Here is a 27,281-nt window from a genome sequence, read left to right as displayed (position 1 = left end):
GAACGAGAGAGAAAGTGGGGAACGAGAGAGAAAGTTGGGAACGAGAGAGAAAGAGGGGAGTGATCGAGAAAGAGGGGAGTGATAGAGAATGAGAGGAATGAGAGAGAAAGAGGGGAACGAGAGAGAAAGAGTGGAACGAGAGAGAAAGTGGGGAATGATAGAGAAAGAGGGGAACGAGAGAGAAATAGAGGAGTGATAGAGAAAGAGAGGAATGAGAGAGAAAGAGGAACGAGAGAGAAAGAGGGGAGTGATAGAGAAAGAGAGGAACGAGAGAGAAAGAGGGGAACGAGAGAGAAAGAGAGGAACGAGAGAGAAAGAGGGGAGTGATAGAGAAAGAGAGGAATGAGAGAGACAGAGAGGAATGAGAGAGAAAGAGGGGAACGAGAGGGAAAGAGGGGAATGAGAGAGAAAGAGGGGAGTGATAGAGAAAGAGAGGAATGAGAAAGAAAGAGAGGAACGAGAGAGAAAGAGGGGAACAAGAGAGAAAGTGGGGAATGAGAAAGAAAGTGGGGAATGAGAGAGAAAGAGGGGAACGAGAGAGAAAGTGGGGAAAGATAGAGAAAGAGGGGAACGAGAGAGATAGAGAGGAGTGATAGAGAAAGAGGGGAGTGATAGAGAAAGAGAGGAATGAGAGAGAAAGAGAAACGAGAGAGAAAGAGGGGAGTGATAGAGAAAGAGAGGCATGAGAGAGAAAGAGAGGAATGAGAGATAAATAGGGGAACGAGAGAGAAAGAGGGGAACGAGAGAGAAAGAGAGGAACGAGAGAGAAAGAGGGGAGTGATAGAGAAAGAGAGGAATGAGAGAGACAGAGAGGAATGAGAGAGAAAGAGGGGAACGAGAGAGAAAGTGGGGAATGATAGAGAAAGAGGGGAACGATAGAGAAAGAGAGGAGTGATAGAGAAAGAGGGGAGTGATAGAGAAAGAGAGGAATGAGAGAGAAAGAGAGGAACGAGAGAGAAAGTGGGGAACGAGAGAGAAAGTGGGGAACGAGAGAGAAAGTTGGGAACGAGAGAGAAAGAGGGGAGTGATCGAGAAAGAGGGGAGTGATCGAGAAAGAGGGGAACGAGAGAGAAAGTGGGGAACGAGAAAGAAAGAGGGGAGTGATAGAGAATGAGAGGAATGAGAGTAAAGAGGGGAACGAGAGAGAAAGAGTGGAACGAGAGAGAAAGTGGGGAATGATAGAGAAAGAGGGGAACGAGAGAGAAAGAGAGGAACGAGAGAGAAAGAGGGGAATGAGAGAGAAAGAGGGGAACGAGAGAGAAAGAGAGGAACGAGAGAGAAAGAGGGGAATGAGAGAGAAAGAGGGGAGTGATAGAGAAAGAGAGGAATGAGAGAGAAAGAGAGAAACGAGAGAGAAAGAGGGGAGTGATAGAGAATGAGAGGAATGAGAGTAAAGAGGGGAACGAGAGAGAAAGAGTGGAACGAGAGAGAAAGTGGGGAATGATAGAGAAAGAGGGGAACGAGAGAGAAAGAGAGGAACGAGAGAGAAAGAGGGGAATGAGAGAGAAAGAGGGGAGTGATAGAGAAAGAGAGGAATGAGAGAGAAAGAGAGAAACGAGAGAGAAAGAGGGGAGTGATAGAGAAAGAGGAATGAGAGAGACAGAGAGGAATGAGAGAGAAAGAGGGGAACGAGAGAGAAAGAGGGGAACAAGAGAGAAAGAGGGGAACGAGAGAGAAAGAGGGGAGTGATAGAGAAAGAGAGGAACGAGAGATAGAGGGGAGTGATAGAGAAAGAGGGGAACGAGAGAGAAAGAGAGGAGTGATAGAGAAAGAGGGGAGTGATAGAGAAAGAGAGGAATGAGAGAGAAAGAGAGGAACGAGAGAGAAAGTGGGGAACGAGAGAGAAAGTGGGGAACGAGAGAGAAAGTTGGGAACGAGAGAGAAAGAGGGGAACGAGAGAGAAAGAGGGGAACGAGAGAGAAAGAGAGGAACGAGAGAGAAAGAGGGGAGTGATTGAGAAAGAGAGGAACGAGAGAGAAAGAGGGGAACGAGAGAAAAAGAGGGGAACGAGAGAGAAAGAGGGGAACGAGAGAGAAAGTGGGGAACGAGAGAGAAAGAGGGGAGTGATAGAGAAAGAGGGGAACGAGAGAGAAAGAGAGGAGTGATAGAGAAAGAGGGGAGTGATAGAGAAAGAGAGGAATGAGAGAGAAAGAGAGGAACGAGAGAGAAAGTGGGGAACGAGAGAGAAAGTGGGGAACGAGAGAGAAAGTTGGGAACGAGAGAGAAAGAGGGGAACGAGAGAGAAAGAGGGGAACGAGAGAGAAAGAGGGGAGTGATAGAGAATGAGAGGAATGAGAGTAAAGAGGGGAACGAGAGAGAAAGAGTGGAACGAGAGAGAAAGTGGGGAATGATAGAGAAAGAGGGGAACGAGAGAGAAAGAGAGGAACGAGAGAGAAAGACGAGAACGAGAGAGAAAGAGGGGAACGAGAGAGAAAGAGGGGAACGAGAGAGAAAGAGGGGAGTGATAGAGAAAGAGAGGAATGAGAGAGAAAGAGGAGAACGAGAGAGAAAGTGGGGAACGAGAGTGAAAGTGAGGAACGAGAGAGAAAGAGGGGAACGAGAGAGAAAGAGGGGAGTGATAGAGAAAGAGAGGAATGAGAGAGAAAGAGGGGAACGAGAGAGAAAGTGGGGAACGAGAGAGAAAGAGGGGAACGAGAGAGAAAGAGAGGAACGAGAGAGAGTGGGGAACGAGAGAGAAAGAGGGGAACGAGAGAGAAAGTGGGGAACGAGAGAGAAAGTGGGGAACGAGAGAGAAAGTGGGGAACGAGAGGGAAAGAGAGGAACGAGAGAGAAAGAGGGGAGTGATAGAGAAAGAGGGGAACGAGAGAGAAAGAGGGGAACGAGAGAGAAAGAGGGGAGTGATAGAGAAAGAGAGGAATGAGAGAGAAAGAGAGGAACGAGAGAGAAAGAGGGGAGTGATAGAGAAAGAGAGGAACAAGAGAGAAAGAGGGGAGTGATAGAGAAAGAGAGGAATGAGAGAGAAACAGAGGAACGAGAGAGAAAGAGGGGAGTGATAGAGAAAGAGAGGAATGAGAGAGAAAGTGGGGAATGAGAGAGAAAGAGGGAACGAGAGAGAAAGAGGGGAACGAGAGAGAAAGAGGGGAGTGAGAGAGGAAGAGGGGAACGAGAGAGAAAGTAGGGAACGAGACAGAAAGAGGGTAACAAGAGAGAAAGAGAGGAACAAGAGAGAAAGAGAGGAACGAGAGAGAAAGAGAACAGTAATCAAGGAAGAGGGGAACGAGAGAGAAAGAGGGGAACGAGAGAGAAAGAGAGGAGTGATAGAGAAAGAGGAGAGTGATAGAGAAAGAGAGGAACGAGAGAAAGAGGGGAGTGATAGAGAAAGAGAGGAATGAGAGAGACAGAGAGGAATGAGAGAGAAAGAGGGGAACGAGAGAGAAAGTGGGGAACGAGAGAGAAAGTTGGGAACGAGAGAGAAAGAGGGGAGTGATCGAGAAAGAGGGGAGTGATAGAGAATGAGAGGAATGAGAGAGAAAGAGGGGAACGAGAGAGAAAGAGTGGAACGAGAGAGAAAGTGGGGAATGATAGAGAAAGAGGGGAACGAGAGAGAAATAGAGGAGTGATAGAGAAAGAGAGGAATGAGAGAGAAAGAGGAACGAGAGAGAAAGAGGGGAGTGATAGAGAAAGAGAGGAACGAGAGAGAAAGAGGGGAACGAGAGAGAAAGAGAGGAACGAGAGAGAAAGAGGGGAGTGATAGAGAAAGAGAGGAATGAGAGAGACAGAGAGGAATGAGAGAGAAAGAGGGGAACGAGAGGGAAAGAGGGGAATGAGAGAGAAAGAGGGGAGTGATAGAGAAAGAGAGGAATGAGAAAGAAAGAGAGGAACGAGAGAGAAAGAGGGGAACAAGAGAGAAAGTGGGGAATGAGAAAGAAAGTGGGGAATGAGAGAGAAAGAGGGGAACGAGAGAGAAAGTGGGGAAAGATAGAGAAAGAGGGGAACGAGAGAGATAGAGAGGAGTGATAGAGAAAGAGGGGAGTGATAGAGAAAGAGAGGAATGAGAGAGAAAGAGAAACGAGAGAGAAAGAGGGGAGTGATAGAGAAAGAGAGGCATGAGAGAGAAAGAGAGGAATGAGAGATAAATAGGGGAACGAGAGAGAAAGAGGGGAACGAGAGAGAAAGAGAGGAACGAGAGAGAAAGAGGGGAGTGATAGAGAAAGAGAGGAATGAGAGAGACAGAGAGGAATGAGAGAGAAAGAGGGGAACGAGAGAGAAAGTGGGGAATGATAGAGAAAGAGGGGAACGATAGAGAAAGAGAGGAGTGATAGAGAAAGAGGGGAGTGATAGAGAAAGAGAGGAATGAGAGAGAAAGAGAGGAACGAGAGAGAAAGTGGGGAACGAGAGAGAAAGTGGGGAACGAGAGAGAAAGTTGGGAACGAGAGAGAAAGAGGGGAGTGATCGAGAAAGAGGGGAGTGATCGAGAAAGAGGGGAACGAGAGAGAAAGTGGGGAACGAGAAAGAAAGAGGGGAGTGATAGAGAATGAGAGGAATGAGAGTAAAGAGGGGAACGAGAGAGAAAGAGTGGAACGAGAGAGAAAGTGGGGAATGATAGAGAAAGAGGGGAACGAGAGAGAAAGAGAGGAACGAGAGAGAAAGAGGGGAATGAGAGAGAAAGAGGGGAACGAGAGAGAAAGAGAGGAACGAGAGAGAAAGAGGGGAATGAGAGAGAAAGAGGGGAGTGATAGAGAAAGAGAGGAATGAGAGAGAAAGAGAGAAACGAGAGAGAAAGAGGGGAGTGATAGAGAATGAGAGGAATGAGAGTAAAGAGGGGAACGAGAGAGAAAGAGTGGAACGAGAGAGAAAGTGGGGAATGATAGAGAAAGAGGGGAACGAGAGAGAAAGAGAGGAACGAGAGAGAAAGAGGGGAATGAGAGAGAAAGAGGGGAGTGATAGAGAAAGAGAGGAATGAGAGAGAAAGAGAGAAACGAGAGAGAAAGAGGGGAGTGATAGAGAAAGAGGAATGAGAGAGACAGAGAGGAATGAGAGAGAAAGAGGGGAACGAGAGAGAAAGAGGGGAACAAGAGAGAAAGAGGGGAACGAGAGAGAAAGAGGGGAGTGATAGAGAAAGAGAGGAACGAGAGATAGAGGGGAGTGATAGAGAAAGAGGGGAACGAGAGAGAAAGAGAGGAGTGATAGAGAAAGAGGGGAGTGATAGAGAAAGAGAGGAATGAGAGAGAAAGAGAGGAACGAGAGAGAAAGTGGGGAACGAGAGAGAAAGTGGGGAACGAGAGAGAAAGTTGGGAACGAGAGAGAAAGAGGGGAACGAGAGAGAAAGAGGGGAACGAGAGAGAAAGAGAGGAACGAGAGAGAAAGAGGGGAGTGATTGAGAAAGAGAGGAACGAGAGAGAAAGAGGGGAACGAGAGAAAAAGAGGGGAACGAGAGAGAAAGAGGGGAACGAGAGAGAAAGTGGGGAACGAGAGAGAAAGAGGGGAGTGATAGAGAAAGAGGGGAACGAGAGAGAAAGAGAGGAGTGATAGAGAAAGAGGGGAGTGATAGAGAAAGAGAGGAATGAGAGAGAAAGAGAGGAACGAGAGAGAAAGTGGGGAACGAGAGAGAAAGTGGGGAACGAGAGAGAAAGTTGGGAACGAGAGAGAAAGAGGGGAACGAGAGAGAAAGAGGGGAACGAGAGAGAAAGAGGGGAGTGATAGAGAATGAGAGGAATGAGAGTAAAGAGGGGAACGAGAGAGAAAGAGTGGAACGAGAGAGAAAGTGGGGAATGATAGAGAAAGAGGGGAACGAGAGAGAAAGAGAGGAACGAGAGAGAAAGACGAGAACGAGAGAGAAAGAGGGGAACGAGAGAGAAAGAGGGGAACGAGAGAGAAAGAGGGGAGTGATAGAGAAAGAGAGGAATGAGAGAGAAAGAGGAGAACGAGAGAGAAAGTGGGGAACGAGAGTGAAAGTGAGGAACGAGAGAGAAAGAGGGGAACGAGAGAGAAAGAGGGGAGTGATAGAGAAAGAGAGGAATGAGAGAGAAAGAGGGGAACGAGAGAGAAAGTGGGGAACGAGAGAGAAAGAGGGGAACGAGAGAGAAAGAGAGGAACGAGAGAGAGTGGGGAACGAGAGAGAAAGAGGGGAACGAGAGAGAAAGTGGGGAACGAGAGAGAAAGTGGGGAACGAGAGAGAAAGTGGGGAACGAGAGGGAAAGAGAGGAACGAGAGAGAAAGAGGGGAGTGATAGAGAAAGAGGGGAACGAGAGAGAAAGAGGGGAACGAGAGAGAAAGAGGGGAGTGATAGAGAAAGAGAGGAATGAGAGAGAAAGAGAGGAACGAGAGAGAAAGAGGGGAGTGATAGAGAAAGAGAGGAACAAGAGAGAAAGAGGGGAGTGATAGAGAAAGAGAGGAATGAGAGAGAAACAGAGGAACGAGAGAGAAAGAGGGGAGTGATAGAGAAAGAGAGGAATGAGAGAGAAAGTGGGGAATGAGAGAGAAAGAGGGAACGAGAGAGAAAGAGGGGAACGAGAGAGAAAGAGGGGAGTGAGAGAGGAAGAGGGGAACGAGAGAGAAAGTAGGGAACGAGACAGAAAGAGGGTAACAAGAGAGAAAGAGAGGAACAAGAGAGAAAGAGAGGAACGAGAGAGAAAGAGAACAGTAATCAAGGAAGAGGGGAACGAGAGAGAAAGAGGGGAACGAGAGAGAAAGAGAGGAGTGATAGAGAAAGAGGAGAGTGATAGAGAAAGAGAGGAACGAGAGAAAGAGGGGAACGAGAGAGAAAGAGAGGAACGAGAGAGAAAGAGGGGAACGAGAGAGAAAGAGAGGAACGAGAGAGAAAGAGGAGAGTGATAGAGAAAGAGAGGAACGAGAGAAAGAGGGGAACGAGAGAGAAAGAGAGGAACGAGACAGTGGGGAATGACAGAGAAAGAGGGGAACGAGAGAGAAAGAGGGGAGTGATAGAGAAAGAGAGGAATGAGAGAGAAAGAGAGGAACGAGAGAGAAAGAGGGGAGTGATAGAGAAAGAGGGGACCGAGAGAGAAAGAGAGGAGTGATAGAGAAAGAGCGGAATGAGAGAGAAAGAGGGGAGTGAGAGAGAAAGAGGGGAACGAGAGAGAAAGAGGGGAATGATCGAGAAAGAGGGGAATGAGAGAGAAAGAGGGGAACGAGAGAGAAAGAGGGGAGTGATAGAGAATGAGAGGAACAAGAGAGAAAGAGGGGAACGAGAGAGAAAGAGGGGAACGAGAGAGAAAGTGGGGAATGATAGAGAAAGAGGGGAACGAGAGAGAAAGAGAGGAGTGATAGAGAGAGAGGAATGAGAGAGAAATCGAGGAACGAGAGAGAAAGAGAGGAACGAGAGAGAAAGAGGGGAACGAGAGAGAAAGTGGGGAACGATAGAGTAAGAGGGGAACGAGAGAAAAAGAGGGGAACGAGAGAGAAAGAAGGAACGAGAGAGAAAGAGGGGAACGAGAGAGAAAGTGGGGAACGATAGAGAAAGAGGGGAACGAGAGAGAAAGAGAGGAACGAGAGAGAAAGAGGGGAACGAGAGAGAAAGAGAGGAACGAGAGAGAAAGAAAGGAACGATAGAGAAAGAGAGGAACGAGAGAGAAAGAGGGGAACGATAGAGAAAGAGAGGAACGAGAGAGAAAGAGGGGAACGAGAGAGATAGAGGGGAGTGATAGAGAAAGAGAGGAACGAGAGAGAAAGTGGAACGAGAGAGAAAGTGGGGAACGAGAGAGATAGAGAGGAATGAGAGAGAAAGAGGGGAGTGATAGAGAAAGAGAGGAATGAGAGAGAAAGAGAGGAACGAGAGAGAAAGAGAGGAATGAGAGAGAAAGAGGGGAGTGATAGAGAAAGAGAGGAACGAGAGAGGAGGGGGAACGAGAGAGAAAGAGGGGAACGAGAGAGAAAGAGGGGAACGAGAGAGAAAGAGGGGAATGAGAGAGAAAGAGAGGAGTGAGAGAGAAAGAGGGGAACGAGAGAGAAAGAGGGGAACGAGAGAGAAAGAGAGGAACGAGAGAGAAAGAGGGGAGTGATAGAGAAAGAGAGGAACGAGAGAGAAAGAGTGGAACGAGAGAGAAAGAGAGGAACGAGAGAGAAAGAGGGGAGTGATAGAGAAAGAGAGGAACGAGAGAGAAAGAGGGGAACGAGAGAGAAAGAGAGGAACGAGAGAGAAAGAGGGGAACGAGAGAGAAAGAGAGGAACGAGAGAGAAAGAGGGGAACGAGAGAGAAAGAGAGGAACGAGAGAGAAAGAGGGGAACGATAGAGAAAGAGAGGAACGAGAGAGAAAGAGGGGAACGATAGAGAAAGAGAGGAACGAGAGGGAAAGAGAGGAACGAGAGAGAAAGAGGGGAACGAGGGAGAAAGAGAGGAACGAGAGAGAAAGAGGGGAGCGATAGAGAAAGAGGGGAACGAGAGAGAAAGAGAGGAGTGATAGAGAAAGAGAGGAATGAGAGAGAAAGAGGGGAGTGATAGAGAAAGAGGGGAGTGATAGAGAAAGAGAGGAACGAGAGAGAAAGAGGGGAACGAGAGAGAAAGTGGGGAACGAGAGAGAAAGAGACGAATGAGAGAGAAAGAGGGGAGTGATAGAGAAATAGAGGAATGAGAGAGAAAGAGAGGAACGAGAGAGAAAGAGAGGAACGAGAGAGGAGGGGGAACGAGAGAAAGAGGGGAACAAGAGAGAAAGAGGGGAATGAGAGAGAAAGAGAGGAGTGAGAGAGAAAGAGGGGAACGAGAGAGAAAGAGGGGAACGAGAGAGAAAGAGAGGAACGAGAGAGAAAGAGGGGAGTGATAGAGAAAGAGTGGAACGAGAGAGAAAGAGAGGAACGAGAGAGAAAGAGGGGAGTGATAGAGAAAGAGAGGAACGAGAGAGAAAGAGGGGAGTGATAGAGAAAGAGAGGAACGAGAGAGAAAGAGTGGAGTGATAGAGAAAGAGAGGAACGAGAGGGAAAGAGAGGAACGAGAGAGAAAGAGGGGAACGAAAGAGAAAGAGGGGAACGAGAGAGAAAGAGAGGAACGAGAGAGAAAGAGGGGAGTGATAGAGAAAGAGAGGAACGAGAGAGAAAGAGTAGAGTGATAGAGAAAGAGAGGAACGAGAGGGAAAGAGAGGAACGAGAGAGAAAGAGGGGAACGAAAGAGAAAGTGGGGAACGAGAGAGAAAGAGGGGAACGTGATAGAGAAAGAGGGGAACGAGAGAGAAAGTGGGGAACGAGAGAGAAAGAGGGGAACGAGGGAGAAAGAGGGGAACGAGAGAGAAAGAGGGGAACGAGAGAGAAAGAGAGGAACGAGAGAGAAAGAGGGGAGTGATAGAGAAAGAGAGGAACGAGAGAGAAAGAGGGGAACGAGAGAAAAAGAGGGGAACGAGAGAGAAAGAGGGGAACGAGAGAGAAAGTGGGGAACGAGAGAGAAAGAGGGGAGTGATAGAGAAAGAGAGGAATGAGAGAAAGAGGGGAGTGATAGAGAAAGAGGGGAACGAGAGAGAAAGAGAGGAGTGATAGAGAAAGAGAGGAATGAGAGAGAAAGAGGGGAGTGATAGAGAAAGAGAGGAATGAGAGAGAAAGAGAGGAACGAGAGAGAAAGAGGGGAGTGATAGAGAAAGAGGGGACCGAGAGAGAAAGAGAGGAGTGATAGAGAAAGAGCGGAATGAGAGAGAAAGAGGGGAGTGAGAGAGAAAGAGGGGAACAAGAGAGAAAGAGGGGAATGATCGAGAAAGAGGGGAATGAGAGAGAAAGAGGGGAACGAGAGAGAAAGAGGGGAGTGATAGAGAATGACAGGAACGAGAGAGAAAGAGGGGAACGAGAGAGAAAGAGGGGAACGAGAGAGAAAGTGGGGAATGATAGAGAAAGAGGGGAACGAGAGAGAAAGAGAGGAGTGATAGAGAGAGAGGAATGAGAGTGAAATAGAGGAACGAGAGAGAAAGAGAGGAACGAGAGAGAAAGAGGGGAACGAGAGAGAAAGAAGGAATGAGAGAGAAAGAGGGGAACGAGAGAGAAAGTGGGGAACGATAGAGTAAGAGGGGAACGAGAGAAAAAGAGGGGAACGAGAGAGAAAGAAGGAACGAGAGAGAAAGAGAGGAACGAGAGAGAAAGTGGGGAACGATAGAGAAAGAGGGGAACGAGAGAGAAAGAGAGGAACGAGAGAGAAAGAGGGGAACGAGAGAGAAAGAGAGGAACGAGAGAGAAAGAAAGGAACGATAGAGAAAGAGAGGAACGAGAGAGAAAGAGGGGAACGATAGAGAAAGAGAGGAACGATAGAGAAAGAGGGGAACGAGAGAGAAAGAGAGGAACGAGAGAGAAAGAGGGGAGCGATAGAGAAAGAGGGGAACGAGAGAGAAAGAGAGGAGTGATAGAGAAAGAGAGGAATGAGAGAGAAAGAGGGGAGTGATAGAGAAAGAGGGGAGTGATAGAGAAAGAGAGGAACGAGAGAGAAAGAGTGGAACGAGAGAGAAAGTGGGGAACGAGAGAGATAGAGAGGAATGAGAGAGAAAGAGGGGAACGAGAGAGAAAGAGGGGAGTGATAGAGAATGACAGGAACGAGAGAGAAAGAGGGGAACGAGAGAGAAAGAGGGGAACGAGAGAGAAAGTGGGGAATGATAGAGAAAGAGGGGAACGAGAGAGAAAGAGAGGAGTGATAGAGAGAGAGGAATGAGAGAGAAATAGAGGAACGAGAGAGAAAGAGAGGAACGAGAGAGAAAGAGGGGAACGAGAGAGAAAGTGGGGAACGATAGAGAAAGAGGGGAACGAGAGAAAAAGAGGGGAACGAGAGAGAAAGAAGGAACGAGAGAGAAAGAGGGGAACGAGAGAGAAAGTGGGGAACGATAGAGAAAGAGGGGAACGAGAGAGAAAGAGAGGAACGAGAGAGAAAGAGGGGAACGAGAGAGAAAGAGAGGAACGAGAGAGAAAGAAAGGAACGATAGAGAAAGAGAGGAACGAGAGAGAAAGAGGGGAACGATAGAGAAAGAGAGGAACGAGAGAGAAAGAGGGGAACGGGAGAGATAGAGGGGAACGAGAGTGAAAGTGGGGAACGAGGGAGAAAGAGGGGAACGAGGGAGAAAGAGGGGAACGAGAGAGAAAGAGAGGAACGAGAGAGAAAGAGGGGAGCGATAGAGAAAGAGGGGAACGAGAGAGAAAGAGAGGAGTGATAGAGAAATAGAGGAATGAGAGAGAAAGAGGGGAGTGATAGAGAAAGAGGGGAGTGATAGAGAAAGAGAGGAACGAGAGAGAAAGAGTGGAACGAGAGAGAAAGTGGGGAACGAGAGAGATAGAGAGGAATGAGAGAGAAAGAGGGGAGTGATAGAGAAAGAGAGGAATGAGAGAGAAAGAGAGGAACGAGAGAGAAAGAGAGGAATGAGAGAGAAAGAGGGGAGTGATAGAGAAAGAGAGGAACGAGAGAGGAGGGGGAACGAGAGAGAAAGAGGGGAACGAGAGAGAAAGAGGGGAATGAGAGAGAAAGAGAGGAGTGAGAGAGAAAGAGGGGAACGAGAGAGAAAGAGGGGAACGAGAGAGAAAGAGAGGAACGAGAGAGAAAGAGGGGAGTGATAGAGAAAGAGAGGAACGAGAGAGAAAGAGTGGAACGAGAGAGAAAGAGAGGAACGAGAGAGAAAGAGGGGAGTGATAGAGAAAGAGAGGAACGAGAGAGAAAGAGGGGAACGAGAGAGAAAGAGAGGAACGAGAGAGAAAGAGGGGAACGATAGAGAAAGAGAGGAACGAGAGAGAAAGAGGGGAACGATAGAGAAAGAGAGGAACGAGAGGGAAAGAGAGGAACGAGAGAGAAAGAGGGGAACGAGGGAGAAAGAGAGGAACGAGAGAGAAAGAGGGGAGCGATAGAGAAAGAGGGGAACGAGAGAGAAAGAGAGGAGTGATAGAGAAAGAGAGGAATGAGAGAGAAAGAGGGGAGTGATAGAGAAAGAGGGGAGTGATAGAGAAAGAGAGGAACGAGAGAGAAAGAGGGGAACGAGAGAGAAAGTGGGGAACGAGAGAGAAAGAGAGGAATGAGAGAGAAAGAGGGGAGTGATAGAGAAATAGAGGAATGAGAGAGAAAGAGAGGAACGAGAGAGAAAGAGAGGAACGAGAGAGGAGGGGGAAGGAGAGAGAAAGAGGGGAACAAGAGAGAAAGAGGGGAATGAGAGAGAAAGAGAGGAGTGAGAGAGAAAGAGGGGAACGAGAGAGAAAGAGGGGAACGAGAGAGAAAGAGAGGAACGAGAGAGAAAGAGGGGAGTGATAGAGAAAGAGTGGAACGAGAGAGAAAGAGAGGAACGAGAGAGAAAGAGGGGAGTGATAGAGAAAGAGAGGAACGAGAGAGAAAGAGTGGAGTGATAGAGAAAGAGAGGAACGAGAGGGAAAGAGAGGAACGAGAGAGAAAGAGGGGAACGAAAGAGAAAGAGGGGAACGAGAGAGAAAGAGAGGAACGAGAGAGAAAGAGGGGAACGAAAGAGAAAGTGGGGAACGAGAGAGAAAGAGGGGAACGTGATAGAGAAAGAGGGGAACGAGAGAGAAAGAGGGGAACGAGAGAGAAAGAGGGGAACGAGAGGGAAAGAGAGGAACGAGAGAGAAAGAGGGGAACGAAAGAGAAAGTGGGGAACGAGAGAGAAAGAGGGGAACGTGATAGAGAAAGAGGAAACGAGAGAGAGAGGGGAACGAGAGAGAAAGAGGGGAACGAGGGAGAAAGAGGGGAACGAGAGAGAACGTGGGGAATGAGGGAGAAAGAGGGGAACGAGAGAGAAAGAGAGGAACGAGAGAGAAAGAGGAGAGTGATAGAGAAAGAGAGGAACGAGAGAGAAAAAGAGGAACGAGAGAGAAAGAGGGCAGTGATAGAGAAAGAGAGGAACGAGAGAGAAAGTGGGGAATGAGGGAGAAAGAGAGGAACGAGAGAGAAAGTGGGGAATGAGGGAGAAAGAGGGGAACGAGAGAGAAAGTGGGGAATGAGGGAGAAAGAGGGGAACGAGAGATAAAGAGAGGAACGAGAGAGAAAGAGGAGAGTGATAGAGAAAGAGAGGAACGAGAGAAAGAGGGGAACGAGAGAGAAAGAGAGGAACGAGACAGTGGGGAATGACAGAGAAAGAGGGGAACGAGAGAGAAAGTGGGGAATGATAGAGAAAGAGGGGAACGAGAGAGAAAGAGAGGAGTGATAGAGAGAGCGGAATGAGAGAGAAATAGAGGAACAAGAGAGAAAGAGAGGAACGATCGAGAAAGAGAGGAACGAGAGAGAAAGAGTGGAACGAGTGAGAAAGTGGGGAACGAGAGAGAAAGAGAGGAACGAGAGAGAAAGAGGGGAGTGATAGAGAAAGAGAGGAACAAGAGAGAAAGAGGGGAATGATCGAGAAAGAGGGGAGTGATAGAGAAAGAGAGGAACAAGAGAGAAAGACGGGAATGATCGAGAAAGAGAGGAATGAGAGAGAAAGAGGGGAGTGATAGAGAATGAGAGGAATGAGAGAGAAAGAGGGGAACAAGAGAGAAAGAGAGGAATGATAGAGAAAGAGGGGAACGAGAGAGAAAGTGGGGAATGATAGAGAAAGAGAGGAACGAGAGAGAAAGAGGGGAAAGAGAGAGAAAGAGAGGAACAAGAGAGAAAGTGGGGAATGATAGAGAAAGAGGGGAACGAGAGAGAAAGTGGGGAATGATAGAGAAAGAGAGGAAAGAGAGAGAAAGAGGGGAAAGAGAGAGAAAGAGGGGAACGAGAGAGAAAGAGGGGATTGATAGAGAAAGAAAGGAATGAGAGAGAAAGAGGGGAACAAGAGAGAAAGTGGGGAATGATAGAGAAAGAGAGGAGTGAAAGAGAAAGAGGAGAGTGATCGAGAAAGAGGGGAATGAGAGAGAAAGAGGAGAGTGATAAAGAGGGGAATGAGAGAGAAAGATTTCGATTCTGGTATGTGCTATTGACAGTGCTATAGCAGGTGAATCAGTCCCATGCTGTGCTATTGACAGTGCTATGGCAGGTGAATCAGTCCCATGCTGTGCTATTGACAGTGCTATGGCAGGTGAATCAGTCCCATGCTGTGCTATTGACAGTGCTATGGCAGGTGAATCAGTCCCATGCTGTGCTATTGACAGTGCTATGGCAGGTGAATCAGTCCCATGCTGTGCTATTGACAGTGCTATGGCAGGTGAATCAGTCCCATGCTGTGCTATTGACAGTGCTATGGCAGGTGAATCAGTCCCATGCTGTGCTATTGACAGTGCTATGGCGGGTGAATCAGTCCCATGCTGTGCTATTGACAGTGCTATGGCAGGTGAATCAGTCCCATGCTGTGCTATTGACAGTGCTATGGCAGGTGAATCAGTCCCATGCTGTGCTATTGACAGTGCTATGGCAGGTGAATCAGTCCCATGCAGTGCTATTGACAGTGCTATAGCAGGTGAATCAGTCCCATGCTATGCTATTGACAGTGCTATGGCAGGTGAATCAGCCCCATGCAGTGCTATTGACAGTGCTATAGCAGGTGAATCAGTCCCATGCTGTGCTATTGACAGTGCTATGGCAGGTGAATCAGTCCCATGCTGTGCTATTGACAGTGCTATGGCAGGTGAATCAGTCCCATGCTGTGCTATTGACAGTGCTATAGCAGATGAATCAGTCCCATGCTGTGCTATTGACAGTGCTATGGCAGGTGAATCAGTCCCATGCTGTGCTATTGACAGTGCTATGGCAGGTGAATCAGTCCCATGCTGTGCTATTGACATTGCTATGGCAGGTGAATCAGTCCCATGCTGTGCTATTGACAGTTCTATAGCAGGTGAATCAGTCCCATGCTGTGCTATTGACAGTGCTATGGCAGGTGAATCAGTCCCATGCTGTGCTATTGACAGTGCTATGGCAGGTGAATCAGTCTCCTGCTGTGCTATTGACAGTGCTATGGCAGGTGAATCAGTCCCATGCTGTGCTATTGACCGTGCTATGGCAGGTGAATCAGTCCCATGCTGTGCTATTGACAGTGCTATGGCAGGTGAATCAGTCCCATACTCTGCTATTGACAGTGCTATGGCAGGTGAATCAGTCCCATGCTGTGCTATTGACAGTGCTATGGCAGGTGAATCAGTCCCATGCTGTGCTATTGACAGTGCTATGGCAGGTGAATCAGTCCCATGCTGTGCTATTGACAGTGCTATGGCAGGTGAATCAGTCCCATGCTGTGCTATTGACAGTGCTATGGCAGGTGAATCAGTCCCATGCTGTGCTATTGACAGTGCTATGGCAGGTGAATCAGTCTCCTGCTGTGCTATTGACAGTGCTATGGCAGGTGAATCAGTCCCATGCTGTGCTATTGACCGTGCTATGGCAGGTGAATCAGTCCCATGCTGTGCTATTGACAGTGCTATGGCAGGTGAATCAGTCCCATACTCTGCTATTGACAGTGCTATGGCAGGTGAATCAGTCCCATGCTGTGCTATTGACAGTGCTATGGCAGGTGAATCAGTCCCATGCTGTGCTATTGACAGTGCTATGGCAGGTGAATCAGTCCCATGCTGTGCTATTGACAGTGCTATGGCAGGTGAATCAGTCCCATGCTGTGCTATTGACAGTGCTATGGCAGGTGAATCAGTCCCATGCTGTGCTATTGACAGTGCTATGGCAGGTGAATCAGCCCCATGCTGTGCTATTGACAGTGCTATGACAGGTGAATCAGTCCCATGCTGTGCTATTGACAGTGCTATGGCAGGTGAATCAGTCCCTTGCTGTGCTATTGATAGTGCTATGGCAGGTGAATCAGTCCCATGCTGTGGTATTGACAGTGCTATGGCAGGTGAATCAGCCCCATGCTGTGCTATTGACAGTGCTATGGCGGGTGAATCAGTCCCATGCTGTGCTATTGACAGTGCTATAGCAGGTGAATCAGTCCCATGCTGTGCTATTGACAGTGCTATGGCAGGTGAATCAGTCCCATGCTGTGCTATTGACAGTGCTATGGCAGGTGAATCAGCCCCATGCTGTGCTATTGACAGTGCTATGACAGGTGAATCAGTCCCATGCTGTGCTATTGACAGTGCTATGGCAGGTGAATCAGTCCCATGCTGTGCTATTGACAGTGCTATGGCGGGTGAATCAGTCCCATGCTGTGCTATTGACAGTGCTATGGCAGGTGAATCAGTCCCATGCTGTGCTATTGACAGTGCTATGGCCGGTGAATCAGTCCCATGCTGTGCTATTGACAGTGCTATGGCAGGTGAATCAGTCCCATGCAGTGCTATTGACAGTGCTATGGCAGGTGAATCAGTCCCATGATGTGCTATTGACAGTGCTATGGCAGGTGAATCAGTCCCATGCTGTGCTATTGACAGTGCTATAGCAGGTGAATCAGTCTCCTGCTGTGCTATTGACAGTGCTATGGCAGGTGAATCAGCCCCATGCTGTGCTATTGACAGTGCTATAGCAGGTGAATCAGTCCCATGCTGTGCTATTGACAGTGCTATGGCAGGTGAAACAGTCCCATGCTGTGCTATTGACAGTGCTATGGCAGGTGAATCAGCCCCATGCTGTGCTATTGACAGTGCTATGGCAGGTGAATCAGTCCCATGCTGTGCTATTGACAGTGCTATGGCAGGTGAATCAGTCCCATGCTGTGCTATTGACAGTGCTATGGCAGGTGAATCAGTCCCATGCTGTGCTATTGACAGTGCTATGGCAGGTGAATCAGTCCCATGCTGTGCTATTGACAGTGCTATGGCAGGTGAATCAGCCCCATGCTGTGCTATTGACAGTGCTATGGCAGGTGAATCAGTCCCATGCTGTGCTATTGACAGTGCTATGGCAGGTGAATCAGTCCCATGCTGTGCTATTGACAGTGCTATGGCAGGTGAATCAGTCCCATGCTGTGCTATTGACAGTGCTATGGCAGGTGAATCAGTCCCATGCTGTGCTATTGACAGTGCTCTGGCGGGTGAATCAGTCCCATGCTGTGCCATTGACAGTGCTATGGCAGGTGAATCAGTCCCATGCTGTGCTATTGACAGTGCTCTGGCAGGTGAATCAGCCCCATGCTGTGCTATTGACAGTGCTATGGCAGGTGAATCAGTCCAATGCTGTGCTATTGACAGTGCTATGGCAGGTGAATCAGTCCCATGCTGTGCTATTGACAGTGCTATGGCAGGTGAATCAGTCCCATGCTGTGCTATTGACAGTGCTCTGGCGGGTGTTTCCAATATTTCGTCCAGGCTGCTATTTTCTCTTCTCTCTGCAGTCTGTTAGGTTTCCTCAGATCCTACCTCTCAGTACCTTTATGAACAGAGCCGCTGTCTGTCTGTCTGCCATTGAAGATCATGTAGGGTATAGTCAGCACACTGTGGTCCCATTCTACCAGCCTCACCCCATTGAAGATCATTGAGGGTATAGTCAGCACACTGTGGTCCCATTCTACCAGCCTCACCCCATTGAAGATCATGGAGGGTATAGTCAGCACACTGTGGTCCCATTCTACCAGCCTCACCCCATTGAAGATCATGTAGGGTATAGTCAGCACACTGTGGTCCCATTCTACCAGCCTCACCCCATTGAAGATCATGTAGGGTATAGTCAGCACACTGTGGTCCCATTCTACCAGCCTCACCCCATTGAAGATCATTGAGGGTATAGTCAGCACACTGTGGTCCCATTCTACCAGCCTCACCCCATTGAAGATCATGGAGGGTATAGTCAGCACACTGTGGTCCCATTCTACCAGCCTCACCCCATTGAAGATCATGGAGGGTATAGTCAGCACACTGTGGTCCCATTCTACCAGCCTCACCCCATTGAAGATCATGGAGGGTATAGTCAGCACACTGTGGTCCCATTCTACCAGCCTCACCCCATTGAAGATCATGTAGGGTATAGTCAGCACACTGTGGTCCCATTCTACCAGCCTCACCCCATTGAAGATCATGGAGGGTATAGTCAGCACACTGTGGTCCCATTCTACCAGCCTCACCCCATTGAAGATCATGTAGGGTATAGTCAGCACACTGTGGTCCCATTCTACCAGCCTCACCCCATTGAAGATCATGGAGGGTATAGTCAGCACACTGTGGTCCCATTCTACCAGCCTCACCCCATTGAAGATCATGTAGGGTATAGTCAGCACACTGTGGTCCCATTCTACCAGCCTCACCCCATTGAAGATCATTGAGGGTATAGTCAGCACACTGTGGTCCCATTCTACCAGCCTCACCCCATTGAAGATCATGTAGGGTATAGTCAGCACACTGTGGTCCCATTCTACCAGCCTCACCCCATTGAAGATCATTGAGGGTATAGTCAGCACACTGTGGTCCCATTCTACCAGCCTCACCCCATTGAAGATCATGGAGGGTATAGTCAGCACACTGTGGTCCCATTCTACCAGCCTCACCCCATTGAAGATCATGTAGGGTATAGTCAGCACACTGTGGTCCCATTCTACCAGCCTCACCCCATTGAAGATCATGGAGGGTATAGTCAGCACACTGTGGTCCCATTCTACCAGCCTCACCCCATTGAAGATCATGGAGGGTATAGTCAGCACACTGTGGTCCCATTCTACCAGCCTCACCCCATTGAAGATCATGGAGGGTATAGTCAGCACACTGTGGTCCCATTCTACCAGCCTCACCCCATTGAAGATCATTGAGGGCATAGTCAGCACACTGTGGTCCCATTCTACCAGCCTCACCCCATTGAAGATCATGTAGGGTATAGTCAGCGGAGCTGAGGAGGGACTGGGAGGGAAGCAGCGTGGCTCTAGCGGAGCTGAGGAGGGACTGGGAGGGAAGCAGCGTGGCTCTAGCGGAGCTGAGGAGGGACTGGGAGGGAAGCAGCGTGGCTCTAGCGGAGCTGAGGAGGGACTGGGAGGGAAGCGGCGTGGCTCTAGCGGAGCTGAGGAGGGACTGGGAGGGAAGCAGCGTGGCTCTAGCGGAGCTGAGGAGGGACTGGGAGGGAAGCGGTGTGGCTCTAGCGGAGCTGAGGAGGGACTGGGAGGGAAGCGGCGTGGCTCTAGCGGAGCTGAGGAGGGACTGGGAGGGAAGCGGCGTGGCTCTAGCGGAGCTGAGGAGGGACTGGGAGGGAAGCGGCGTGGCTCTAGCGGAGCTGAGGAGGGACTGGGAGGGAAGCGGCGTGGCTCTAGCGGAGCTGAGGAGGGACTGGGAGGGAAGCGGCGTGGCTCTAGCGGAGCTGAGGAGGGACTGGGAGGGAAGCGGCGTGGCTCTAGCGGAGCTGAGGAGGGACTGGGAGGGAAGCGGCGTGGCTCTAGCGGAGCTGAGGAGGGACTGGGAGGGAAGCGGCGTGGCTCTAGCGGAGCTGAGGAGGGACTGGGAGGGAAGCGGCGTGGCTCTAGCGGAGCTGAGGAGGGACTGGGAGGGAAGCGGCGTGGCTCTAGCGGAGCTGAGGAGGGACTGGGAGGGAAGCGGCGTGGCTCTAGCGGAGCTGAGGAGGGACTGGGAGGGAAGCGGCGTGGCTCTAGCGGAGCTGAGGAGGGACTGGGAGTGAAGCGGTGTGGCTCTAGCGGAGCTGAGGAGGGACTGGGAGGGAGGGAAGCGGTGTGGCTCTAGCGGAGCTGAGGAGGGACTGGGAGGGAAGCAGTGTGGCTCTAGCGGAGCTGAGGAGGGACTGGGAGGGAAGCGGCGTGGCTCTAGCGGAGCTGAGGAGGGACTGGGAGGGAAGCGGCGTGGCTCTAGCGGAGCTGAGGAGGGACTGGGAGGGAAGCAGTGTGGCTCTAGCGGAGCTGAGGAGGGACTGGGAGGGAAGCAGTGTGGCTCTAGCGGAGCTGAGGAGGGACTAGGAGGGAAACGCATGTGATTGAAAATGAAGCGAGACGGGGCTGGCAGTCTCTCCCCTGTTATTAACACGGCTCGCAAATTGAATTTCATGCTGGCTGACCGCAATGCTCCTCTCTGCCTCTTAGTAACACCAGAGACAAGCGCCCATCTGCCTTGGCTTCACAGACACTTAGCCACAGAGATTATGAGAGAGGAGGGGAGAGAGAGAGGGAGAGGGGAGAGGGGGGAGAGAGAGAAGAGGGAGAGGGGAAGGGAGGGAGAGGGGAGGGGAGGGAGAGAGTGGAGGGGAGGGAGGGAGAGAGGAGAGGATAAGAGAGAGGAGGGGAGAGGAGAATAGAGAGGAGGGGAGGGAGAGAGAGGGACAGGGGAGAGGTGGAGAGAGAGAGGGGAGGGGAGAGGAGGGAGGGAGAGAGAGGAGAGGGAAAAGGGGGGAGAGAGAGATGGAGAGGGAAGAGAAGAGAGAGGAGGGGAGGGAGAGAGAGGGGGGAGGGGAGGGAGAGAGGAGAGGAGAGGAGAGGAGAAGAGAGAGGAGGGGAGGGAGAGAGAGAGGGGGAGGGGAGAGAGGAGAAGAGAGGAGGGGAGGGGAGAGAGAGGGAGAGGGGGGAGAGAGAATAGGGGAGGGGAGGGAGAGAGAGAGGGGAGGGGAGAGAGGAGAAGAGAGGAGGGGAGGGGAGAGGGAGAGGGGGGAGAGAGAGAGGGTAAGGGAGAGAGAAGAGGGGAGGGAGAGAGGAGAGGAGAAGAGAGAGGAGGGGAGAGAGGAGAATAGAGAGGAGGGGAGGGAGAGAGGAGGGAGAGAGGAGAGGAGAGAGGAGGGGAAGGGAGAGGAGAGGAGAAGAGAGAGGAGGGGAGGGAGAGAGAGAGGGGAGGGGAGGGAGAGCGGAGAGGAGAAGAGAGAGGAGGGGAGGGAGAGAGAGAGGGGGAGGGGAGAGAGGAGAAGAGAGGAGGGGAGGGGAGAGAGAGGGAGAGGGAGAGGGAGAGGGGAGAGGGGGGAGAGAGAGAGAGGGGAAGGGAGAGAGGTTGGGAGGGGAGGGGAGGGAGAGAGGAGAGAAGAGAGAGGAGGGGAGAGAGGAGAATAGAGAGGAGGGGAGGGAGAGAGAGAGGGACAGGGGAGAGGTGGAGAGAGAGAGGGGAGGGGAGAGGAGGGAGGGAGGGAGAGAGAGGAGAGGGAAAATGGGGGGAGAGAGGGATGGGGGAGAGATAGAGGAGGGGAGAGAGGAGGGGAGGGGAGAGAAGAGAGAGAGAGGGGAGGGGAGAGAGAGATGGGGAGAGAGGAGGGGAGGGGAGAGAAGAGAGAGAGAGGGGAGGGGAGAAAGAGGTGGGGAGAGAGGAGGGGAGAGAGAGAGGGAGAGGGGAGGGGAGGGAGAGAGGAGAGGAGAAGAGAGTGGAGGGGAGGGAGAGGGGAGGGGAGAGGAGTGGAGGGTAGAGGAGGGGAGAGAGAGAGGGAGAGGGGAGGGGAGGGAGAGAGGAGAGGAGAAGAGAGTGGAGGGGAGGGAGAGAGAGAGGGGAGGGGAGAGAGAGAGAGGGGAGAGAGAGGTGGGGAGAGAGGAGGGGAGAGAGAGAGAGAGGGAGAGGGGAGGGGAGGGAGAGAGGAGGGGAGAGAGAGAGAGAGGGAGAGGGAGAGGGGAGGGGAGGGAGAGAGGAGAGGAGAAGAGAGTGGAGGGGAGGCAGAGAGAGGGGAGGGGAGAGAGAGAGAGAGAGGGGAGGGGAGAGAGAGGGGGGGAAGGGAGAGAGAGAGGGGAGAGGGAGGGGGAGGGGAGGGAGAGGAGAGGAGAAGAGAGAGGAGGGGAGGGAGAGAGAGGGGGAGGGGAGAGAGGAGAAGAGAGGAGAGGAGGGGAGGGGAGAGAGGGGGAAGGGAGAGAGAGAGGGGGAGGGGAGAGAGGATAAGGGAGGAGGGCAGGGGAGAGAGAGGGAGAGGGGAGAGGGGAGAGAGAGAGAGAGGGGAGGGGAGAGAGAGAGGGGGAAGGGAGGGGAGGGAGGGGAGGGAGAGAGAGGGGAGGGGAGGGAGAGAGAGGGGAGGGGAGGGAGAGAGAGGGGAGGGGAGGTTCCTACTCTCCAGGAGTGACTCAGCCTGGAAGGAAGGATCAGAGAAAGAATGCAAGGTGTTTTTTTAAATTCTTAATTAATGTAACGATGTGCAGTTTTGTAACGGTGATGAGCCAGGCTCAGTCAGGTGACAAGTTGCACAAGGAGTTGTCTAGGCCACTGAACTTACTCAGCATCATGAACCGGTAAGAGAGTTTACAAACGAGAGGAGGCCATTCAGCCCATCTTGCTCGTTTGGTTGTTAGTAGCTTATTGATCCCAGAATCTCATCAAGCAGCTTCTTGAAGGATCCCAGGGTGTCAGCTTCAACAACATTACTGGGGAGTTGGTTCCAGACCCTCACAATTCTCTGTGTAAAAAAGTGCCTCCTATTTTCTGTGCTGAATGCCCCTTTATCTAATCTCCATTTGTGACCCCTGGTCCTTGTTTCTTTTTTCAGGTTGAAAAAGTCCCCTGGGTCGACATTGTCTATACCTTTTAGGATTTTGAATGTTTGAATCAGATCGCCGCGTAGTCTTCTTTGTTCAAGACTGAATAGATTCAATTCTTTTAGCCTGTCTGCATACGACATGCCTTTTAAACCCGGGATAATTCTGGTTGCTCTTCTTTGCACTCTTTCTAGAGCAGCAATATCCTTTTTGTAACGAGGTGACCAGAACTGAACACAATATTCTAGGTGAGGTCTGACTAATGCATTGTAGAGTTTTAACATTACTTCCCTTGATTTAAATTCAACGCTTCTCACAATATATCCGAGCATCTTGTTGGCCTTTTTTATAGCTTCCCCACATTGTCTAGATGAAGACATTTCTGAGTCAACATAAACTCCTAGATCTTTATCATAGTTCCCTTCTTCAATTTCACTATCTCCCATATGATATTTATAATGCACATTTTTATTGCCTGCGTGCAGTACCTTCCACTTTCCTCTATTAAATGTCATTTGCCATGTGTCTGCCCAGTTCTCAATGCTGTCTAGATCATTTTGAATGACCTTTGCTGCTGCAACAGTGTTTGCAACTCCTCCTATTTTTGTGTCATCTGCAAATTTAACGAGTTTGCTTACTATACCAGAATCAAAATCATTAATGTAGATTAGGAATAGCAGAGGACCTAATACTGATCCCTGTGGTACACCACTGGTTACCTCACTCCATTTTGAGGTTTCTCCTCTAATCAGTACTTTCTGTTTTCTACATGTTAACCACTCCCTAATCCATGTGCATGCATTTCCTTGAATCCCTACTGCGTTCAGTTTGAGAATTAATCTTTTATGTGGGACTTTGTCAAAAGCTTTCTGGAAATCTAAATAAACCATGTTGTATGCTTTGCAATTATCCATTGTCAATGTTGCATCCTCAAAAAAGTCAAGCAGGTTTGTTAGACATGATCTCCCTTTCCTAAAACCATGCTGACTGTCTCCCAGGATATTGTTACCATATAGGTAATTTTCCATTTTAGATCTTATTATAGATCCATAAGTTTACATATAATAGAAGTCAGGCTTATTGGTCTGTAGTTACCTGGTTCGGTTTTGTCTCCCTTTTTGTGGATCGGTATTACGTTTTCAATTCTCCAGTCTGTCGGTACAACCCCTGTGTCAAGAGACTGTTGCATGATCTTGGTTAGCGGTTTGTAAATAACTTCTTTCATTTCTTTGAGTACTATTGGGAGGATCTCATCTGGCCCAGGGGATTTGTTTATTTTAAGAGCTCCTAGTCCCTTTAACACTTCTGCCTCTGTTATGCTAAAGTTTTTTAAAATTGGATAGGATCAGGTCGACATGTGGGGCATGTTGTCAGAGTCCTCCTTCGTAAAAACCTTTGAAAAGTAATCATTTAATATACTCACTATTTTTTTTTCTTAGTCTGTGATTTTGCCGTTTGTGTCTCTTGGACATTTAACCTCCTCTCTTGCTGTTATAATTTTGGATAAAAGTTTTGGAATTGGTTTTAGCCCCCTTAGCAATGTTCATTTCTGTCTCTCTCTTGGCATTTCTAACTTCCTTTTTGACTTGTGTTTGCAGTTCCAAACAGGAGGAGTGGCAAACACTGTTGCAGCAGCAAAGATCATTCAAAATGACTTAGACAGCATTCAGAACTGGGCAGACACATGGCAAATGACATTTAATAGAGGAAAGTGGAAGGTGCTGCACGCAGGCAATACATTTCTCCCCCCTTCCTTTCTATATTGGTTAATTGTGGGCTCTAGTTTTTTATTTAACATTGCTGAGTCCCTTGTCCCTGTGGATTGCAACCACAATGTAGAAACATCTAGAGAATGGATGGGAATGGGCAATAAACATCACTGCTGTTTCTCTTAAAGCGTGTTTATTTCGAATACTGGACCCTGTCTTAATACTGTATCACATTCTGAAAATGAATATAGCTGAGTTATTAATTGTAGATAATACTTGGAATACCAGATACACATTTAGCATTAAAAAGCAATCCATGTTATTTCTTTACCAGTCGTTCATTATTTTGTGTATCAGCCTCCACACAAAGCCGAGCGCAGTGCGGTATACTGTAATGATGCTCCAGTCAGTGTGCCCGGACTGCACCTGAACCATCTTAAAAACACGAAGCCTCCAATAAGCTCATTTGTAAAAGTTAGTAAAGAATGGCGCTATATAATCTAAGGAAGCTGAATGTGAACTCCTAGCTGGAGCAACGAGAGAGGGAGAGAGGGGGCGGGGCAGAGAAGGAGGCAGAGACGCTGCTAGGCAACCGGCTCCTGAACATTCCACTCCGCTGAGCAGAGACCGTTAGGATTTAAAAATGCCAAAGTTCCGAGCGCCGTTAGTATGGGCTGCCAGAAATGAGGAGAAAATAAATACAGCTTTTTATAAATGTGTGCATTCAGATATCATTTAGAAATCTAGTTACAAGATTTAACAGTTAGCTAAATATTTAAATAAATCTTAAATCTTAGCTAGATTTAACATTTACCTAAATATTTAAATAAATATTAAATCTCTTAGCTAGATTTAACATTTAGTTAAATATTTAACTGGCAGCTAAATCTGGAGTTTGTATGCAAATGAGCTCCGCCCGCTTTGAACTTTCACGCGATTTGATTGGCTCTTGTAATGTTTACATTTGCATATTTACCAATTAGCATAACATAAGTGCATAGCATAAGTGTGTGTGCGTGTCATTACCTGTGTGTGTGCGTGTGTGTCAGTACCTGTGTGTGTGTGTGTGTGTGTGCGGGTCAGTATTTGTGTGTGTGTGTGCGTGTGTGTCAGTACCTGTGTGTGTGTGTGTGTGTGTGTGTGTGTGCGGGTCAGTAACTGTGTGTATGTGTGTGTCAGTGTGTGTCTTAGTGTTTGTGTCTTGGTGTGTGTGTGTGTGTGTGTGTGTGTGTGTGTGTGTGTGTGTGTGTGTGTGTGTGTGTGTGTGTGTGTGTGTGTGTGTGTGTGTGTGTGTGTGTGTGACTGACACACACACACACACAGACGCGCACACGGATCACAGAGAAGTTTGGTGCCAAACCAATTATTTTTGTTTAAGAACAATAATAAACAAAAAGCTAATTGAACAAAATATCAAACAATTTGAGGAAAGAAAAAGTGGAAACCAAAAAGAACTATTTATAGTCACCTAATCACAGGTACTGACTCCAATAACTGAGTCCAACCACAGAGCTGCAAAACTGCCCTCTGATCTGCACAAAAAGACGATCCTGACTGAACAAAACGAACAGCCTTTATACCCTTCCAGACCTCCCCCTCCCCCAGAATAAACCATTCTGCAGGTGGGTATATAGAAACAAACCAGCAAACAGTTATCAAGAATAAATAAAGTATTCAAAAAGAAACAAATCAATGAATATATATAAACATTAATCTAACACGTGCATTGAAACTATGCTTTAAAACAAGCAGAGGGAAACGTACTGAAAATCAGCTGTCCCCCCTTTCAATATCTTCTACAGGTACTGCCCTGACTACAGGAAGTCAGTACTCAGGGAAGTCAATAAAAGCTTCCCTCACCAACATGGCTGCTTCCCCACTTCCTGTCAAGATGGAGGACCTCCCCACCACACCCAACTCAGGTTACCTGAACCATTGCATATCAGTTTATCTCAACAATAGTACTGCAATCCATTGTTGTGGAAGTGTGCTCCTTTCCAAACCAGCTCTCTAAACCGTACTCTTCATTAACCTTTCTTTTGGTTTTCAGGACACTCCCAACCACAGGCCTCCAGTCCCCGTACAACAGGGAAGTGAATTTTGTTTTTATTATTTTCCTTACTAGACACAAGCATCAGCAACACCATACAAAAACAGATTAAAAACATTTGCAGTAAATGTCCAGATACATACTGAGACAATGTGAGGGTCTCCTCCCTCACACTCCTCCTCCTCCTCCTCATCATCATCATCATCCTTATCTTCCTCATCAGGTCAATCAGGCTTGGCTGTTTCCAGACTTGACCCTTGACCGTTGTGACTTGAGACTTGACATAAATATATATATTAGAGCAAACAGTTTTAGTAAATGTCCACACGGTTTTTATCATTGTATAAGGAATAAGAACATAAGAAAGTTTCCAAACGAGAGGAGGCCCCATTCAGCCCATCTTGCTCGTTTGGTTGTTAGTAGCTTATTGATCCCAGAATCTCATCAAGCAGCTTCTTGAAGGATCCCAGGGTGTCAGCTTCAACAACATTACTGGGCAGTTGGATCCAGACCCTCACAATTCTCTGTGTAAAAAAGTGCCTCCTATTTTCTGTTCTGAATGCCCCTTTATCTAATCTCCATTGGTGACCCCTGGTCCTTGTTTCTTTTTTCAGGTTGAAAAAGTCCCCTGGGTCGACATTGTCAATACCTTTTAGGATTTTGAATGCTTGAATCAGACCGCCGCGTAGTCTTCTTTGTTCAAGACTGAACAGATTCAATTATTTTAGCCTGTCTGCATACGACATGCCTTTTAAACCCGGGATAATTCTGGTTGCTCTTCTTTGCACTCTTTCTAGAGCAGCAATATCCTTTTTGTAACAAGGTGACCAGAACTGAACACAATATTCTAGGTGAGGTCTTACTAATGCATTGTAAAGTTTTAACATTACTTCCCTTGATTTAAATTCAACACAATATATCCGAGCATCTTGTTGGCCTTTTTTATAGCTTCCCCACATTGTCTAGATGAAGACATTTCTGAGTCAACATAAACTCCTAGGTCTTTTTCATAGTTCCCTTCTTCAATTTCACTATCTCCCATATGATATTTATAATGCACATTTTTATTGTCTGCATGCAATACTTTACACTTTCCTCTATTAAATGTCATTTGCCATGTGTCTGCCCAGTTCTGAATGCTGTCTAGATCATTTTGAATGACCTTTGCTGCTTCAACAGTGTCTGCCACTCCTGTTATTTTTCTGTCATCTGCAAATTTAACGAGTTTGCTTACTATACCAGAGTCTAAATCATTAATGTAGAAACAGCAGAGGACCTTATACTGATCCCTGTAGTATACCACTGGTTACCTCGCTCCATTTCGAGGTTTCTCCTCTAATCAGTACTTTCTGTTTTCTACATGTTAACCACTCCCTAATCCATGTG

General features: G+C 48.6%; 1 protein-coding gene across 1 annotated transcript in view; it reads right to left on the bottom strand.

Moving 5' to 3' along the window:
• LOC131709380 (zinc finger protein 79-like) overlaps positions 1-27,281 on the bottom strand; it is a 237,825-nt gene that overhangs the window by 51,086 nt on the left and 159,458 nt on the right. The window lies entirely within an intron of this gene.

The sequence above is a fragment of the Acipenser ruthenus genome, chromosome 43 (genome assembly GCF_902713425.1).
Source record: "Acipenser ruthenus chromosome 43, fAciRut3.2 maternal haplotype, whole genome shotgun sequence".
NCBI classification, from domain to species: Eukaryota; Metazoa; Chordata; class Actinopteri; order Acipenseriformes; family Acipenseridae; genus Acipenser; species Acipenser ruthenus.
The sequence above is the reverse complement of the archived record's forward strand: the minus strand, read 5'-3'. Positions and strand labels throughout refer to the sequence as shown.